The 21,070-nt window shown below is 40.5% G+C and overlaps 1 protein-coding gene across 1 annotated transcript in view; it reads left to right on the top strand.

The window, feature by feature from the left end:
* The first annotated feature begins 19,990 nt into the window (after positions 1-19,990).
* Ano10 (anoctamin 10) overlaps positions 19,991-21,070 on the top strand; it is a 185,226-nt gene continuing 184,146 nt past the window's right edge. The window contains exon 1 of the mRNA XM_076844307.2: positions 19,991-20,357. The gene's annotated coding sequence lies outside the window, so the exon portion shown is untranslated. The remainder of the gene's footprint in view (positions 20,358-21,070) is intronic.

Genomic DNA, 21,070 nt, shown 5'->3' with positions numbered 1-21,070 from the left:
CCCTCTCTTTTTGTTTCTTGTCCCATCATTTGGAAAGTACTTAAGCTCAGGCCTGTCCTGCTCCATCCAGCAGATAGGAAGGTGCTGCTCCCTTGGAGACATTTCATTATTGTTTGATATTTCTCTATTTATGCATTTTGATAGCTTTTTATTTGTATTTTCTGAGTATGGCACTATTTAGCTTAGCCTTCAGATCAGTTCTTTTTTTTGAATGTTCAAGAGCCTCTCCACTTCCCTTCTCCTTTTCTTATGTTAATCCAAACAGTATCCTTAACATTTAGGTATAATTCAATATATTTCTTTTGTGGCATGGTGCAGCCACAGAACCAAATTCAATAATACCTTGGGGTGTGAAGCAGCTCTCAATTTTCAGGTCTCACCTACATATTCTCCTTTTAACAGTCCAATACAGATATCATGTCTGCCATCCAACCTGCTATGAGACACTCTATCTCCAAGTAATCCATCCCTCTTCTAATCCCCTTAGAGTACATTCATTTTTCCTATTCTAGTGGTTCTTTATCTCATAACCATGTGTGTAGTTGCTTTACTTTTATATGTGTGTGAACACAGTGAGAGCAAGGATCATGATACACATTTTCTTGAGTCTTTCAAAATGGTCATCAGTGTGGGAATGAATGAATAAAAGAATGCAGGAATTTTGAAAGCCACTGGATGAAATTGAAATGTTTTTGGTTTTAGATTTTTCATGTCTTAATTTTGATTGTTCCTGGTAGGTGGGGACATGTGGAAAAATAGACAAGAACTCCAAGTGGAGGGAAGATAGGAATAAACATGCACACACCAGACATACATGAGCATTTGTATGATATATATATATATATGTGTGTGTGTGTGTGTGTGTGTATATGCGCATGTGTGTGTGTGTGTGTGTGTGTGTGTGTGTGTATGTATATAAAAATAAACTGATTTCCTCTAGGAAGAAAAAGAAAGAATGGTTCGGGAACAGGGAGAGAGACCTGCTTTTCATGACCTACTCTTTTTTTTTTTTTTTAATTTTTTTGTAGTTGTAGATGGACACAATGCTTTTATTTTATTTGTTTATTTTATTTGTTTATGTGGTGCTGAGGTTTGAACCCCATGCCTCATGCATGCCAGGCAAGTGCTCTGCCACTGAGCTATAGCCCCAGCCCTCATGACCTACTCTTTTGCAGATTTTTATACCAAGTGCCTATGTTATGCATCTTAAGTTTTTTTTTTTCAATTAAAAGACATAAAGACTGGGGCTGGGGCTGGGGCTCAGCAGTAGTGCACTTGCCTGGCATGTGTGAGGCACTGAGTTCGATTCTAAGTACCACATATAAATAAAGGTCTATCAACAACTAAAAAATAAAACAATTAAAAATTTTTTAAAAAGACATAAAGAATTAAAAGACTTAAGAAGTAAGGACTTAAAAATAGCACAATACAGTGACACAGCCAAATCAATGTTTATAGCAGCATAATTCACAATAGCTAAATTGTGGAACCAACCTAGATGCCTTTCATTAGATGATAGATGAAGAAACTGTGGTATATATACACAGTGGAATATTATTCAGCATTAAAAGAGAATAAAATCACAGCATTTGCATGTAAATGAATGGAGTTAGAGAATATTATGATAAGTAAGCCAATCCCAAAAAACCAAAGGCCAAATGTTTACTCTGATATGTGGATGCTGATCCATAATGGGGATGGGGAGGGAATGTGGGAGGAATGGAGGAACTTTAGATAGGGCAAAGGGGAGGGAGGGGGAGGGGAGGGAATGTGGGGTAGGAAAGATGATGGAATGAGGTGGACATCATTACCCTAAGTACACGTATGAAGACACGAATAATGTGACTCCACTTTGTGAACAATCAGAGACCTGACAGATTGTGCTGTATATGTGTACTATGGATTGAAATGTATTCTGCTGTTATGTATAACAAATTGGAGTACATAAATATTTTTTTTTAATTCAAAAACAAAAAAAATACATGTAAAGAGGAAATTCAGTCATCTCTGTCCTCTTACAAGCTATGTAACTTGAAGGTCAGCTAGCTATACAGACTGTAGAATATCTTTCTGCTGGGAAAATTTGTGAGTCTGCTGGTGACAAGGCTATTCTTCATCGTTAGGAGATAAGTCCACTCGACTCCTTTGCACCTCTACACCTCTTCTGGGTAAGATGATGACGTCTTTTATTCTAATCTTCTGAAGAGTGTTTATTGTAGCAAACAGCCTTGAAAATAGACGAGGTTTCTCCCCAGGAAGCAGAGGACAGATTTGTTTGCCGTTCTAGATGATAAAGATAATACTTCCCTTTGGTCAAGCAGGTTTGCTTTTAAGAAACCAGGGTTATCTAAATTCAGTTTCTAGCTGTGATGTCAGAAATCACCTGGCTGCTGCACATTGCCCCCATGAGATTTAGGGGTTTAAGGAACTGACACAATCCCAAAACCCATGCTAGCTGCTGTCAAATGAGTGATAATGTTTTTTGTTTCGGACCCAGGAGTATCATGTCGTTTGTCAACATTCATGAAGTTGAGACAGGTTAACTTGTTAACTCCTCTGGAGGAGGGTGAAATTTCAAACCCTTTGTAGTTCTTAATGCTAATGATGCAGATTTTGATAGTTAAGATACCCATCTTAATCAAAATCCAATATTTTGAATGCGCATTTCTCCTCAGGTGAGCAATTTCATAGAGAAATTCTATTACTTCAATGACTTTATTCCAGGAATGAATTGGCTACACAGAAGACTCAGAAAAGACCCATGAGCCATTTAGCCTGTTCCTGCTAAGACAAGAAATTGAGAAATAGCACCATGAACCAAATTGTGTCCCTGATTATTTGGCAGATGTTAAATGATCATTATTCTATGTTATGGGTTTTCAGTAAAAGCAGTAGAAATAAAATAACACATTTGCCAGGATATTCAAAATACCTATGTAATATTTCATCTGCCCCAATACATAGGTGTTTGTATTCAACACAGCAGGGAAGATAGAAACAGCTCACATTATTTCCTTCCAGGAGGATGAGAATAGTCTTTTAATATATGAAAATAGATTTCTGTTTTTCATTTCTAGATATCAAAATGGAAAACAGAAAAAAATTGTTGCAACAAAAATCTAAAGGTCATTTTTTCCTGTTTATTTCTACTTGATATGTTGAGACACTTTAAACATGATGTGAAATATATAACTATAACTGACTTTATTTAAAGTTTGCTGCCTAATGTTACATTTTCAATGCAAATTTACATAATCAGAATATTAACTGTCTTTATCACCACAGCTCTTTACATACAATTTTGTCTGTCACCTTCTAGAAACCAAATTCTTATATTGACACCATTTTCACTTTGTCATAGATGCCTTCCCAAAGGCTTTATGAAAAGTCAAATGGTGAATTGCTTCCATTAAAATCGGAGTCGTGTTGGGAAGAGTTCAGGATTGTAGTTGAACCTAGTACAAAAACTGCAGTGCTGCTTGGAGATGCTAGAGAATATTTAGGGCAGCAAAACGTGTTCAATCCATAAGTCACAGTTCTGGCAAGAAACAGATGGCACAAGCAAATTTGTTAATTTGAGCAGTTTCAAAAAGAGATGATCCACAATGGTGTGGGCAAAGTTTAGGGAAACCACACAGGGTGGTACAGCATGCTAAATGCTGCTCATGAATGGTTGGTAGTCATAATCATTCCAGGTCTGAAGGGCACAGATGCCGCAGTCTGGCTGGGCACAAAATCACGAGCCACTCACAGCCTTGTAGATTCAAACAGCAATTCTTTATTCCCGAACTGTTACCGGCACTCTACACACATGTACTGGGAAAATCCACGTTCTGGGCAAAATCCACGCTCTCCACTGGGCTCTGAATCCCCAAATATTCTCTGAATCCCGCAAGAACTCAATGGGAACTCAAGGAGCAGGCGGGTGCTTGAGGCAGCAAGATACGCCCTATTCCCAGCAGGGTCCGCCCTAAACCCAGATCCGCCCTAAACCCCCGGATCCGCCCTGGTCCTTGAGCAAGGTCACCTTTCATGCAAAGTCACTGCAAATGACCTGGGTCCACTATGGAGAGTCCTTCCTCTAAGCAACATGGGGTAGGCTGACAAAGAAATTGCCATGCGTCATTCCTACTTGGCAATGGCTCTCAGCACACAGAGAGGAAGCAGTTACTGAACTATATGGAGAGGGCTGCCCAACTGCAACTGTGGCCTTCCACCCAGGGACATAGCCAACTCCTTGTGACTCAGCACAGAGAGAGCCAAGGAACAAATATTCTTACCTCACTCTCCTTCCTCCAGACTCCTGCCAATGCCTCCATGAACTGAGCCCAGTCAGAGGTCAGAGGACAAGGAAGGCCACTGATGCAGTCCACAGATGACCACCTCCTGGGACACAGGAGAACAGACAAAGATGGACAGTGGATGTGGCAAACAGAATAATCCACATTGTCAATTCAATTCAAAATGTGTTTTTGAAGCATTGAAATTCATATCATATTCTGAAGGAGACAGATTTGATTTTAAAACTTACTTTTTTAAAAATATTTTTTTTAGTTGTAAATGGACACAATTTATTTATTTATCTATCTATTTATTTATTTATGATGCTGAGGATCAAACTCAGGGCCTCACGCATGTGAGGTAAGTGCTCTACCACTGGGCTACAGCCCTATAACTTACTTTTTTAATAGGCATTTTCTTATACCTCAGGAAACAATGAGTTTTCTACATTAATTGAAGTAAATTGGAATTGTCATATAGACTTATGGAATTTCCACACTGAAGGGGACCTAGAGGTTATCTAGTGAGTCTTTCTTAGAATATTTTAAAACAAGTGTTAGAAAAAAAATGCATCACTACATTTATGCCCATCCTGAAGACTTTTTAATAAAGGGATCTTCTGCCTCAGCTTTTGCTAAAAGTAAACCCCAATTTATAGAAAATCAATTGGCAACTCTGGTTTGAGAAGGGTGGATAATATAAGCTTCTCTCTCTCTCTCTCTCTCTCTCTCTCTCTCTCTCTCTCTCTCTCTGTTTCATACCGCGGTGCTGAGCCATATCCCCAGCTGGTTTTGTATTTTATTTAGAGACAAGGTCTTGCTAAGTTGCTTAGAGCCTCTTTAAATTGTTGAGGCTGGCTTTGGACTCTCAATCTTCCTGCCTTAGCCTCGTGAGTCGCTGGGATTACAGGCATGTGCCACTGTGCCCTACAGCATTTCTTCTTTCTCTTGGAAACCATCCAGAAGAAATAAGGACACTTAGAAACAGAAATGCAAATCCTACATTTGACTAAACAAGAGGACATATGAAACTCAAAACCACACAAAACACATGTGAGTGGAATCCAGGGCAGTGAGGGTCAGTAGGAATGCTGGCAGAAGTATAGAAAGCACACTCATGTTTGCAGATCTCAGATAAAGCTGCAGATCTCAGTTAAAGGTCTTGGAGGAGAGGGTGCACAAAGCCAAATCCTATCCAGAGGGTCAGCATGAAGAAACAGGGTAGAAGCAAAGGGTGTTGGGGTGAATAAAGGCATAGACAAGCTATATATTTGCACAAAGCAGTCTGCCCATGAGTAGGGAGAGAAGACTGTATTGTGAGTAGCTCTCCAGCTGACTAGAGTTTGGCTTGGGATGATACAGGCTAAAATATTTCAGCCATTAAATTGTGACTTGTAAGACCTCAATTGTGACCCTACCGACATACACTTCTTGCAAGTAGCTCACACAAGAGAAAGCAAGACAATAAGAGATCAAACAAGAGCTAGTGGCACTTCAAAGAAGTAAAATAGGGGCGGGGAGGCATCAAAGAAATGAAGGAAGAACTGGAAGCAAACTGTGAAAGAACAGACTCTAAAGAAAACTCAGTAAGAACTCTGGAGAGCAGGAATGAAAACTGTATTCCAAATAGAGTTTAAAAAGATTAGAGAGAGTAGGTTATGGTTTTAAATAGGGAGGTCATAGTGAGACTCATTGAGCAAGTGACACGTTGAACAGTGTCTTAGAGAAAAATGGTAAGAGTTGTCTAAGCTGTGTTCCAGGCAGAAGGAACAGCCTGGTGCAAACTCTTCCTACTGCCCTTGAGGGGTGACTATGTTATTTGGTATATATATGTGCACATGGTTGTTATCTCATCATGAATTCAACATCTTAGCTTTCTTTAAAATATTTTTTTAGTTGTAGATGGACATAATTATCTTTTAAAAAAATTTTTATTCTAATTTGTTATATATGACATTAAAATTCATATTACATATATACAGCATAATTTTTCATAGCTCTGGTTGTATACAAAGTAACAGTTATCTTTATTTGTTTTTTCAATCACTGAGGATTGAACCCAGTGCCTCATGCATGAGAGGCAAGCGTTCTACTACTGAGCTACAGTCCCAGCCCAACATCTTAGCTTTGTTAACACCCCCACTTTCTTTTGCTTCATTATTTTTTTGCTCTAAATTCAACTTCATTAAAGTCATGCTTTGGTCTTTTGGGGGGTTCAAATTTGCCTGGTATGTCATACCTCTTTGTCTAACCCTTTTTACTTTAAAACCTTTGGAATTAATTTGCTTTAGGTGTGTTCTTAGAGCTGAGTTTTTGATTTGTCTAATATGGATATCTTTGTTTATTCGCAAGTGACTTTAGCACACTTACAATAATTGAGAGAACAAACATGTTCATCCTAGGACTGTCATTATTTTATACTCTTGGTCCTCACCTTATATGACCTAGCATCAACAGGTGGCATTGCCCCTCCTTCACAGATGCTCCTTACTTGCTTTGAAGACACTCTCTCCCCACATTCTCTGGCTGTGCCTCCCTGGTCATTGTCGGATCCTTCTCAAGCTCCTTTGTTATTTCCTTTTCTCCCAAGTTTTTCCTATTGGAGATAAGGCTCACGGGCCCAATGGTCCTCTTTTCTACTCCATTTGTACTCACAACTCCGCTGAGTTCATTGTCTCGCAGCTTCAATATCATCTTCGTGCTAATAATTTGTAAATTCGTATCTCTATCTTCAACCTCTCTCCTGAAAACTGGAAGCCTATATACTGACTCAGATTTCCCAAGGGCATCTCAAACTCAAGAGCATCCAGACTCCTGACTTTTCCCAAGACTGCTCCTCCCAGTCTTCCCTGCCTCTGCCCTCACTTGACTCCTCTCTGTCTCATACTTTACATCTAACATATCATCGATTCCTGAGAACTCTACCTTCAAAATATTTCTAGAATCCAGTCACTTCTTCTCACTTCTGCTACTACCACCCTGGTAGGATCTGCTGTTGGCCTCAGTTATTGCAATAGCCAGTTTCCATCTTGTGTCTCTGCTGTATATTCTCCACACAAAAGTCTCAGTGATCCTATTAAGATGTAAGTCTGGCCAGGTGCTGGTGGTGCATGCCTGTTATCCCAGAGACTCAGAAGGCTGAGGCAGGAAGATTGGGAGTTCAAAGGCAGCCTCAGCAACTTAGTGAGGCCCTTGTCTTTTTACTATCTTTAAGAATAGTGAATACCTCCATAGTCAAGGGTGTTGAGAGCCACAGCCGAAGGGGCCCCAGCAAACTTTCAGACTGCCAGCTGATAAGCTGAAGGGGCCCCAGCAAACTTTCAGACTGCCAGCTGATGATTGGCTCACAGCGGCCCCAGCAACATCTAGCTGATTGGCTCCTCTGCGGTGATGCTCATTGGGCTGTTTCCCTGCCCTTTCAGACCACGGAGCTGCTCATTGGGGGACTTTTTTGGCTCCGCTCATGCAACCCAGCCAATCGGCCTCAAGAGCAGGAGGTTTGTGGGAGGAAGAGGTTGTTGGGGTGTGTGGCTTGTGGGAAGCCAGTGGTGGCAGTTGGGCTCTGAGGGTTTTTTCCTGAGGAGCTGTTTTGTTTATCGTGTGTGGTTCTAAAAATAAAGTTAGTTTCTTTTGACAAGTGACTCCTGAATTGTGCCCAGCCAGACTGTGGCATTTGGTGGCTCGCACGGGGAGCGACTGAGGGTAAGTAAACCGCTCGCCCCTGAGGGCAGGGTGAGAGGATGGGGAGCCATTTTAAGATTCCTCTTTTGTTTTGCTTCATTTTTGTTTTAAGTTGCCTGTCCCTGGAGATGAGTGAGACGGAAGAAAAACCGCTCACTTCTGAGGAAAAACTATTTACGTCTGAGGAACAGATAGGGAGAAAGGACGGATGCACATGTCAGGAGGATAGAAAGGCTATAATGAATTTTTGTTGTTCCATTTTTATTTCATTCTGTCTCGGTTTTGTTTGGCGTCATCTTGTTGGGTTGTATTATAGTAGAAATACGGGATCAGAAACTAGTGAAAAACAAACTGAAAGAGTGTTAAGTAAATTGTTAGAGGAAGAAGGCATCTCAGTAAAATCAAGAACAGTCAGGGCATACGTTGATACAATGCAAAAATGTAGCCCATGGCTTTTTAAGGAGGAGTTGTTAAATATATCACAATGGAACCATCATGGTGAAGATTTAAAAAGAATAGAAAAGAACAGCCCAGGAACTCTGCCAGCTGGCACATTGGCATTGTGGGCATTGGTATCTGGTTTTCTTAGTCCAAAGCCTTCAATTCAGACAAAGGTAGAGGAAGGAGAAGACATATTGATTCAAGTAAAAGAGGAGGTCTCTCAAGTTAGTCAGAAAGAGGAAAAGATTCAAGTAAAAGAGAAGGTCTTTCAAGCTAATCAGACAGAGAAAGAAAGTTTAGAGCAGAAAAAGCCATCAGGGGGAAAGTTACAAAAGGAGACTGCTACTAAAACCTTTCTATCACCAGAGGGCTTAAGTGTCCAACCAACAGCACCACCTCTACAGGAGACTGCTACTAACACCTTTCTATCACCAGAGGACGTAAGTGTCCAACTGACAAGGCCACCTTCATATGCTGAGAGGCCCCCAACCCCCGCAGTGGATAGTTCAGATCCTGAGACAGGATCTCAAGTATTAACATGCCCTGTATTTGAGGTAGGAGGGCAGCGAATTTACCATACTTTAAATTTCAAAACAGTGAAGCAGCTAAAAGAGGCTGTAACAACCTATGGTCCTCAAGCACCCTTCACTGTAAGCTTGGTCGAATCCATTACCAACTTGAACATGACACCAGCAGATTGGGCTAATATGTGTAAAGCTGTGCTAAATGGAGGACAATACCTGTTATGGAAGGTTGCCAATGAGGAATTTTGCAAGGAGACGGCTAGGCGAAATGCAGCAGCTGGTTATCCTCAGAGAAATCTAGATATGTTGTTAGGAAAGGGACCTTATGAGGATCAGCAGCAACAAATTGCATATGATCCTGGTGTATATTTACAAATTGCTGTAGATGCAGTTAAGGCATGGAAGACTTTACAAGGACATGGAGGTTTACAAGGTCAATTATCTAAGATAATACAAGGAACTAATGAATCTTATGCTGAATTTGTAGATAGGCTTATTCAAACAGCTACCAGAGTTTTTGGGAATACAGAACAAGCAATGCCATTAATAAAACAACTGGCTTATGACCAAGCGAATCGTTGGTGCAGAGATATCATTAGACCATGGAAACATGAAGATTTAAACACATATATTAAATTATGTAGAGACATTAATGAACAAGAGCAAGTCATGGCAGCTGCAGTAAAACAGGCTTTAGATGCCAGAGACATTAATGAACAAGGGAAAATTGTGGCAGCTGCAGTAAAACAGGCTTTAGATGCCAGAGACATTAATGAACAAGGGCAAATTGTGGCAGCTGCAGTAAAACAGGCTTTAGATTCCAGGCCAAGAACATGCTACAATTGTGAACAAACAGGACATTTTAAAAGGAATTGCCCCATAGGAGGAGGGTTTAACAAAACTAGGTATCAAAGGAGTAGAATACCGGGTATTTGCCCACGATGCCGTAGAGGGAGACATTGGGCTAATGAATGCCGTTCTCAAACCACCATAGAGGGTACTCCATTATCAAAAAACGAACAAGGACCAAGTGTTTATCCACGATATCGTGGAGAAAGGCATTGGGCTCCATTGCCAAAAAATGGACAGGGGGGCCCAATGCTCCGGGGCCCAAAACCACAAATATACGGAGCACTGGAGGAACCCAGCAACCCCATCAGGGTAGTGCCCAGGACACATTGTCCATCAGATCCCTCATCAGACAAACCAGAGGGAGCGCAGGGTTGGACATCTGCGCCTCTGCCAGATCAGTACTAACTCCAGAGATGGGAGTTCAAATCATTCCCACAGGGGTGAAAGGACCTCTTCCCAAAGGAACAGTAGGCTTATTATTGGGATGCAGCTCTTCTACTCTAAAAGGACTTATGATAAGTCCTGGGGTAATTGATCCCGATTATGAAGGTGAAATAAAAATTATAGCCAGTTCTCCAAATGGTATATCAGTAATTTCACCAGGAGATAGAATAGCACAGTTACTAATAATACCAAGCCTACATGATAAATTTTCCAGTCGTGCTGTAGAAAGAGGTTCCAAGGGATTAGGCTCCACAGGTGTAGATTGGGCTATGCTGTCTTTAAATTTAGATTCTCGCCCCATGCTAAAACTAAATATTCAAGGACATGAATTTAATGGGCTACTGGATACAGGTGCAGACCTTAGCATCATCTCTCGTCAAGAATGGCCAAAACATTGGCCATTACAACAAGCCACTCAAACGCTTCGAGGCCTAGGAGTGGCGACTAATCCCCATAGAAGTGCAATGGTATTAGATTGGAAGGATCCTGAAGGATGTGAAGGAACTATACAGCCATATGTATTGGATCATCTTCCTATAAATTTATGGGGACGAGATGTCCTAGATCAATTAGGTTTGACATTAACAAATAACATCAACCAAAATGCACCCACTATTATGACTAGACAAGGTTTTAGGAAAGGAAAAAGATTAGGGAAACAAGAACAAGGTATAGCAGCACCAATACAAATAGATCAAGGAACAGACAGACATGGGTTGGATTTTCAGAAAGGACCACTGAGACAATAAAAATTACTTGGAAATCAGAAAGACCAGTATGGGTTCCTCAGTGGCCCCTGACTAAAGAAAAGATACTAGCAGCCCATGATCTGGTCAAACAACAATTAGCAGAAGGACATATACAACCTTCTGTATCTCCCCATAATACTCCAATTTTTGTCATCAAAAAGAAATCTGGTAAATGGAGATTATTGCAAGATTTAAGAGCCATTAATAATGAGATGGTTATTATGGGACCTGCTCAATCGGGGATTCCTCAATTGTCTGCTTTGCCAAAAACTTGGTATGTTTTAGTTATAGATATTAAAGATTGTTTTTTTTCAATTCCAATTCATCCTGAGGATAGTCCACGTTTTGCATTTACTATCCCTGCACTGAATCATGAAGGTCCTGATCAGAGATATGAATGGAAAGTACTCCCTCAAGGGATGGCTAACAGCCCAACTATGTGTCAAATTTATGTTAACAAAGCAATCCAGCCACTTAGAAATCAAAATCCTGAACTACAAATATTTCACTATATGGATGATGTATTATTAGCACACAAAGCTAAAAACACATTGCTAGACTGTTATGCCACACTTACAAACTTATTAAAAAATTATAATCTAGAGATAGCAATTGATAAAGTACAATTAAATTTTCCAATTAATTATTTAGGAGTTCTATTATCCTCAACCATGGTCCGTCCACCAAAAATTCAAATACGAGTAGATCAACTCAAATCACTTAATGATTTTCAAAAGTTATTAGGAGACATAAATTGGATAAGGCCTTATCTAGGTATACCAAGGAGAGTTGGGACCTTTATTTGATATCCTAAAATGTCCATCAGATCCAAATTCACCCCGAATGTTAACGCCTGAAGCAAGAAAGGCATTAAAAATCATTGAAACATATATGGAAAATATGCATTTGGATAGAATTGATATAAGTTTGCCTTTATTATTTATTGTACTACCAACAAAAAATATTCCTACAGGAGTATTTTGGCAAGAAGGCCCATTATTATGGATACATTTATCTTATTCTCCTAACACTATTCTTACTAGGTATCCTGAGGCTGTAGGACAATTAATACTCAAAGGAATAAAAGCAGCAAAGGGAGTGTTTGGAATTTCTCCCAATAAAATTATTACTCCATATACTATGAATCAAATTGATGAGTTAGCTAATGAGTTAAATACTTGGGCAATAATCATGTGCAAATCTAATGTTTCATTTGATAACCACTTACCATCTAATCCTTTATTGTCTTTTTGGTCATCGCATCCTGTAATTTTTCCAAAAATGACAAGAAAAACACCTATCGGGATCAAATAATGGTACAGCAGCAATAGTTACACCTGATCAAACTTTTACATTTTTAGTACCCAAACAATCAGCTCAAAAGGTAGAGCTTAAGGCAGTATTACAGGCTTTTGTGATGTTTAAAAATTCTGTATTTAATTTATTTTCCGATAGTCAGTATATAGTTAATGCTGTAGTATCCCTTGAAGATGCTGGTAGGATTTCCCCTTCCTCTACTATTTTCTTTTTGCTTTCCACTATACAAAGTCTAATCTGGGACAGAAAAGATCCATTCTTTATAGGACATATCAGGGCACATACAGGATTGCCTGGAGCCCTTAGTTTGGGCAATGATTTAGCAGATAAAACTACACATGACATACATATTTTCTCTACACTAGAAGAAGCTATAACTTTTCATAAAAAGTTCCATGTCAATGCTAATACTTTACAAAAGCGTTTAAAAATAACTAAGGAACAAGCTAGACAAATAATAAAACAATGTCAAAATTGTGTGACCTTTTTACCACAAGTTAATCTTGGAGTCAATCCTAAAGGATTGATACCTAACCATATTTGGCAGATGGACGTCACACACTTGCCAGAATTTGGAAAATTAAAATATTTGCATGTTACAGTTGATACTTCTTCTGGATTTTTGATGGGCTCCCTTCATGCCGGAGAAAAAACTAAAGATGTTATAGCTCATTGCTTACAAAATTTTGCCACTGTGGGCGTTCCAAAACAGTTAAAAACAGATAATGCCCCTGGTTATACTTCTACCTCTTTTAAACAATTTTGCTCATCATTTGGCATTACTCATATAACAGGAATCCCATACAATCCACAGGGACAAGGCATAGTTGAAAGAGCTCATCAAACTATTAAAATGTACTTATTAAAGCAAAAAGAAGGAATTGGGAAGGGGTATATATTCCCCAAAGATAAACTTAAAATAACCCTTTTTACTCTAAACTTTTTAAATTTGGATTCATCAGGGCTTAGTGCTGCGGAAAGGCATATGTGTCCAAAAAATGTATATAAGCCCAAGGTACTTTGGAAGGATATTCTAACAGGACAATGGAAAGGTCCTGACCCAGTAATTGTCTGGAGTCGGGGGTCTGTTTGTGTGTTTCCACAGGGAGAACAGCAGCCGATTTGGATTCCAGAGAGATTAACTAAGGTCCTGACCCAGTGATTGCCTGGAATCGGGGGTCTGTTTATGTGTTTCCACAGGGAGAACAGCAGCTGATTTGGATTCCAGACAGATTAACTAAAGCGATTTCTACAGACCAAAAAGAAGATGTGATATCCAGAACTCCAGTTTGGTTATTCTTACATCTGCGACAGAACCAGAATACTTTTTTCAATATCTATTTTATTATTGCCCTTTCCCATTTTTTTTTTCAAGTTTAATTTTTCATTTATTAGAACCCAGTAAGTGATGATTTTAGAAGCAGAACTTTCATCAAATTAACAATTCAGGGCAAAAATACATTAAAAAAAACTAAATCTTAAGGCAGAAGTAAAACAAAAACAGCATAGTAATATAGACTGTAGAATGTCAGAATTTTAAGACATCTACGTAGTATTTTATAGCACTAAAATGTTAATACAGTCAGAAATATTATCAATTGGTCCAAAATTTCTTGGTTTATAAAATGTCTAGACTGCCAATTGAAGAAATTTTGCTATGTAAGTAATAGCTATCATATAACCAAATGATCATTTTTATGAAAAAGGAACTAAGGTAATTTCATTTGTAAATATTTTATAATATTAAATATGAAATATTTCTAGGAATATTTTTAGATTCACCTCTCCGAGGTGAGGCCCTTGTCTTTTTACTATCTTTAAGAATAGTGAATACCTCCATAGTCAAGGGAGAGTCTATGATAAAATGCAGCATTCATTCTTTTTTTAAAAATATTTATTTTATTTCTTAGTTTTAGGTGGACACAGTATCTTTATTTCACATTTATGTGGTGCTGAGGATCGAACCTAGTGCCTCATGCATGCTAGGCAAGTGCTCTACCACTGAGCCACAACCCCAGCCCCGCAATCATTCTTGATAAATAAAAAACTTTCTGTAAAAAAAGAATTGGTAGATTCTTACTTAATGATAAAATGTTTGTCTCAAACCCAAAGTCAACCTCCCACTTGCTGAGTAAATGTCAGAAGCATTTCCTTAATGTCAGAAACAAGACAAGAAGGAAAAAGGGAAAATGGTAATTATATTCAGATTGTATGTCTATAAAATTAGAAATTTCAAGGGAATCAACTACTATAAACTATAAGATATTTTATTCTGAGTATAAAATTAGCATGCATAAATTACTGTTCATATATATATAGGCAACAACCAGTTAGAAAATATAATGGGAGAAACAATGTCATTTATACTCGCAATGAGAAAGATAAACTGTCTAGGAATAAATCATATAAGAAGTGAGCTAGATTTATGTGATAATATGTTAGGTATAAGCCTTGGAAGTCAAAAACATTAAGGGGCTCTCCAGTTCAAACCATTTATGTGAGATTAGGTAGGTAGAGGTTAGAAAACCCCTCCTGTGTCTTGTGGCTCTTCCCCAGAAGAGGAAGGTGGTGGTTTCTTTGCTGTGACAGTCCCAGTCCTTATCCCCTAAGCTTCCCAGGTGTCAGGAAGAAGTAGTGGTCATAGCAGTTTCTTCTTTTTAAAATTTTTTTAAAAATTTGTTCTTTTTAGCTATACATGACAGTAGAATGTATTTTGACATATCATACATGCATGGAGTATAACTTCCCATTTTTGTGATTGTACATGATGTCGAGTTACACTGGTCATGTATTCATGTATACATGAATATAGGAAAGTTAGGACCCATTCATTCTACTGTCTTTCCCATCTCCCTGCTCACATTGTGAGTCAGCATCTGCGTATCAGAGAGAACATTTGGCCTTTGGTTTTTGGGGATTGGCTTATTTCACTTAGCATGCTAGTCTCCAGTTCCGTCCATTTACCTGAAAATGCCATAATTTCATTCTTCTTAATTGTGTTTATATACCATATTTTTTTTAAAAAAATCCATTAGTTGAAGGGCATCTAGTTTTATTCCATAGCTTGAGTATTGTGAATTGAGCTGCTATAAACATTGATGTGCCCATGTCATTATAGTATGCTGCTGATTTTAAGTCCTTTGGGAATAAACTGAGGTGTGGAATAACTGGGTCTGCAGAAGCAGCTCCTGCAGCATACCAGCCCAGTAGTGTGGTTCATGCCAAGCCATCCAGTCTCAAGCTGCTTTTCCAAGCCTTCCAAAAATTCATTAAGGACTTAATGCTCTTTATGAAATCTATTACTGTGTAAAATGCACATACTGATTTCTGTTTTCTGCACTGAAATTTAACTCACATGTTTGGTATTGGAAGTGGTTATAGGAATCAGACCCTCAAGCTGGGAGTATGGCATTAAATATGACCTGGCAAGGGATGGGGACAATTGTGACCTTGCCACCAGTAGAATACTATGAGTCTGGATATATAAAGCTACATAAATAATCATCTGTGGCATTTGAGATAAATAGATTACTGAAGGGGAGTCTTCAGTGGCTTCTGCAATATGTGGTTAGGATGGAGATGAGGGATACGAGAACCGCTGGAATGGCTTGGACTTTTCTGACAGTACTAGAGGATTTAAAGAAAGAAAATGATAAAGAGCTTCAGAAATTAAAACCTTATGATTCTGGTACACAGATAAACCAACAGATTAATACAGTTCTATAAGAGAAAGTTCATAAATACAGAAAGAAGTTTTATATATGATAATGGTGGCCTTTAAAATTAGTATAAGAAAGATGGGTTGGGAAGATAAACATATCTTGATATAATGTTTGATTCACCCACTTATCTCTTAATCAAAAAAAATCCTGATGGGACAAATTTTAAAAGAAAAAGTAAAACCAGGAGATATACAAAAGAAATAATGATAATAATAATAATAATAATAATAATAATTATTATTATTATTATTATTATTATTTTGGTACTGAGGATTGAACTCAGGGGTACTCGGCCACTGAGCCACATCCCCAGCCCTATTTTGTATTTTATTTAGAGGCAGGGTCTCACTGAGTTGCTTAGTGCCTCGCTTTTGCTGAGGTTGGCTTTAAACTCGCAATTCTCCTGTCTCAGCCTCCTGAGCTGCTGGGATTACAGGCGTGCACCACCGTGTTCCATGGCAGGGTTTTCAAAGCAATCTAAGAGAGGGAAAGGCCTTTCTAAGTATGACATAAACAAGAAGTAGTAAGTGGTAAAAGAGAAGCTTGGTAAGATCAACTAGTTAGAAATGGAAAATGTTTGCATGGCCAAGAAAACCAAAACCAAAGCAAAACAGCATAGGAGAAGTCAAGAGACATGACAAACTGAGAAAAAGTTCCAATATTCACATAGAAGAAAAAGGACTATTTTTAGTAGTACATAATATGTATATTCAGGAGAAAATTAAGCACAATATAAAAATGGATAATTTATGGAAAACGAAATACCAATGTCTCTTTGACATGAGAAGATACTTTTTCAACTTCATTCCTAATAGGAGAAATGCAAATCAAAACTTTTTTTCATCAACCAGATTGATAAGTTCCATTTCCAGCCAAAATAGAGTAATTTCATGGTAGCCCATGTCCCACTGATTACCTCTAAAACCTCTGGACAAAATATAAAAGCAACTACCCAAGGAGTCTGAAAAGTAACTAATAGCTGGTGAATTGGGGAACTCAAAACTTTCATGAAAAACCAATATAGGGGTAGTGAGATTCCTCTTTTTGTCTTTTTCCCCACTACCTTCTGGCTTTGATCTGAGGACAGATTGAAATGGAACTACCAACCACACACTACTAGAAAAAAAGTCAGAGAAGCCTGACCATAACAGCTACAGGATCAGGAGGAAAGCCTGCTGCAAGCTAGAGAAAGTGGTGGAAATTTCTGATGGTTTTCCTTCTGCTTTTGCTGAGGCCAGCCCCAGTCTTGAAGTGCACTGCTGTAGTACAATGACACAGACACCTAAGGCCTGAAGAGAAAATCTGTCCCTCTGAACTGAGGAACCAGGAACAGGAGTTCTTGGGAGCCAGAGAACATAGAGGAAATCACCAAATATAAAGAGGTGGAGAAGGGCATTTCTAATTCTTTGTAGTGCTTTGTTATGCAGCAAATGGTAGCTAATACACGAATCCTCATCTTTAAGTCAGGGCTGCCATCTGAGCTGTCCAACCATTAACTTGTTGTATTTAACAGAAATTTTTAATTTATTAATTGTGAAGAAGAAAGAAGATTGTCCAAGCAAAAGGGATTATTTCATATTTACATTCAAATTTAATTTTTTCTAATCCTTCCAATCAAATAAATTTCAAAAGATGAAGTTATATTATAAGGATAGTCAGAAGTTGAGGTGATGAGGAAATAGAAAGAATGCAATTAAAGATCCAAAGTCTAGCCGGGTGCGGTGGCAAAGGCCTGTAATCCCAGAGGCTGGGAGGCTGAAGCAGGAGGAGTGGGAGGTCAAGGCCAGCCTCAGCAAAGGCGAGGTGCTAAGCAACTCAGTGAGACCCTGTCTCTAAATAAAATACAAAATAGGGCTGGGGATGTGGCTCAGTGGTTGAGTGCCCCTGGTACTCCTCCTCCAATCAAAAGTCTAGTAATTAAAGTCTAATAGTATGAACAATTCATGAACATATTTTCCCCTGATTTTTCAGAAGAGAGAGAACCTCTGGATACACTCATGCAGGAGCTGCTAAAAGATAGCCACACAAGAACTGGTTAATAAGGTCATGAGCTGCCATGACAGACTCAGGGATCTAGAAGAAGAAACAGGGTAGTTGCCTGGTCTCCCTTCTTTGAACCTGGAAGACCCAGAGAAAGGATAGGGGGATAAAGAGTAAATAAGCCTTCTCTATTAAGGACTGAGGCATCGAAAGTTCTGGCGAGAAAGCATTTATTCATATTTTCTTTCTTTTCAGAGTCTTGCTTGCTAAGGGTGGACTTAAGCAGTTATAGGCACAGTGGGGTGTATCAGTGTGAAGTGGCACCCCCTTTCTCCATAGAAAGGTCTTAACTGGGTTTCTCTAGAAATCTTCACCATGGCTGATTTTAGGACTGTCAGCAAAAGAGTCTCTGCAAAAGAGTTCAATGTAGATAAACTTCCTATTTTCATGTCACCCTGTTTTACTTGGCCACTGGCAGGGAAGATACCAGCATTCCAGGTGCTGGACACCCCCTTACTAGTTTTTCACAAACATATCCAGTATAGTAGTTTGTAGAAATGTACAAACTAGGCCTCTGGCCTTGAGCTGGGGTTCACAGAGATGTCTACATTTTTAAGATAAGTTACCAACGGGGCTTCATGGTAACAACTGGCAGGGGGAGGAAAGAGAGGGGAGAAGAAGCTCTCCCCTTCTCAGGTATTGTCCTTGAAGGGCTAACCTGCCCAAAATAGTGAAAGAAAAAGCTGCTTTTATGTGAACTTCTGCAGTCTGTGAACTTCTGAGCCCCTCCCCTTACATGCTGGGTATAAAACTCTGAATCTAACTGAACTTGCGGTTCAGGGGATTGATTGATTACAGCAAAAGCTGTGCCCTCTGAACTTGGCTGCAGCCAAATAAAACGGTTTCTTGCTATCTTCAGTGCCTTGCCTCCTCTGTCCCTAAAACAAGTGGACAAATGACAAAATCCCTGCCTTTGGTAAGAGTACATTCTTTGGGACAGAGACTGACAATAAACATGATAATACAAAAATGTTAGTCAGTGCTGAATGCTTTAGAAAGAATGTATAGGAAAGTAGTAAGATAGTGGTGATGAAAGGAGAGCAGGTGTTATAAACAGGATAGTGGAAAGACCTCAGGGAGCAGCTGGGATTCCAGAGGACTTGAGGGAAGCAAGGAAATAAACCAAGATGTTAACCGGGGAAAGAGCTTTTTAAGCAGAGGGAAAAGCCAGGAAAAATGTCCGAGATAGGGGGTAGGAGAGTGGCATATTCTAGGAAGACTAAAGGCACTCCAGTAATCCCAGAGGCTAAGGAAGCTGAGACAGGAGGACTGGAAATTCAAAGCCAGCCTCAATAATGGGGAGGCACTAAGAAACTCAGAAAGACTTGTCTCTAAATAAAATACAAAATAGGGCTGGGGATGTGGCTCAGTGGTAAAGTGCCCCTTAGTTCAATTCCCGATAACCCCCCCTGAAAAAAAAAAAAAAAAAAAGAAAAAGAGTAAGGGTAACAAGGTGGCAGAAACTAGGAAGATAAAGAAGTGTTCAAAGAAGTAAGCGGAGATGGGACTGGACAACTCTAAACCACTGCAAGGAAGTTGGTTTTAGTTGTAATGTGAGGTTTTAATTCTATTGGATGTGGGATTTTCGCCACTTAAACATGACTTAAAATTATGAGATTTGTCTTTTACTTGAAAGCGGCCAGAAAATTATATTCTAGACCTTAAAATATAGAAAAGAGGGAAATGTGATGGGGCACAACCTTCCGGGGCATGAACTACTAGGGGTGCGAGGCCAGCTAGCCCCCACCCCTGCTCGGAGTGACAGTCCACCAAGACCCGCCCCTCTTCTTCCGGCTCCACCCCCGGCGCAAGTACTCCGCGAGGTCCCGCCTCTTCCGCTGAGGTTCCGCCTCTATTCGATGTGACTACACTAGGCACACCTCTCCCCCTTTTCTCGGCTCGGTTCCCATTACAGGCGATGCGGTGTTAAACCCTCCTCTTCTTTTTTCGGACAAATCCAGGCCCCATCCCCGCCCCATGCCTGATGAGGCCCCGCCTCTCCCTCCGTGGCCCCGCCCCCACCCAGAGTGACAGCCAGAGAGACCCGCCTCTCCCATCGGGGCCGGCTCCAAGTTGAAGTGATAGCCGGCGAGACCCGCCCCTCCCGCCGTGGCCCCGTCCAGCTAGAGCGGAATAGAGTTTGGGTCCCGACCCGCGCACCACGCCCGGCGCCCCGCGACGCTCGCCCCGCAGGTCCCGTTTACCCCGCCCCACTTCGCTCCGCCCCGCTCCGGTGTCGGCCCTCCCGGCCTCCGGGTCTTGCAGGCTTACGGACCCGCCCCCGAGGACGTGAAGCGCCCGGCGCCGGTGAGTGAGGAAGGGGGCCCTCGGGGCCCCTACGGTGGCGAGCGGGGCTGTACGTCTGCTGTGACTCGGCTGCCACCGGCGGCGTGTCGCCTCTGGCAGTCTTCCCAGCCTCCCTGCCACCGGGTCGCCTTCTGCACTGCTCCCCGCCGCCCTGCCGCCTGGCTGTCGCGGGGTGGGGAGGTGGTACTGAGGAGACTGTGGGCGGGGCGCTCTGAGGAGAAGGTGTGGGTCGGTGGCGTGGCAGGTGGGGCTGGGAGAACCGAGGTTTGGGGAGGGGTGGGGCACCGGGAGTAGGTTTTAGCAGGAGAACCCCGGAGAGGCCGAAACCCGGGCGGGTGGAGGGGATGGAGAAACTGCGGGCGATCTGGGAGGTCCTTGATTCCTGCTTCCTGGCAGTGGAGTAGGGGTGTCTCAGAGTGAGTTGGCCAGAGCGAACTGTCTGGCTGATGCGCTGCCCTTAACTTTGGGGTGATCAGGTTTCCAGTCTTGTGGCTGGGACGTATTGTAATGTAAGTTAATGGTTGTAAGTCGGGCAATGCCTGGGGCACCGGAAAAATACGGATGGAATGGGATTCTACTCCTCGTACAGGCCTTGTGTTTTTTTTTTTTTTTTTTTTTTTGGTACCAGAGATTGAACCATTGAGCCTGGCCCTTTTATTTATTCATTTATTTTTTGAGACTGGGTCTCGCCTAGTTGCTTAGAGCCTAACTTG

Source organism: Callospermophilus lateralis, chromosome 1, assembly GCF_048772815.1.
Source record: "Callospermophilus lateralis isolate mCalLat2 chromosome 1, mCalLat2.hap1, whole genome shotgun sequence".
NCBI classification, from domain to species: domain Eukaryota; kingdom Metazoa; phylum Chordata; class Mammalia; order Rodentia; family Sciuridae; genus Callospermophilus; species Callospermophilus lateralis.
The sequence above is the reverse complement of the archived record's forward strand: the minus strand, read 5'-3'. Positions and strand labels throughout refer to the sequence as shown.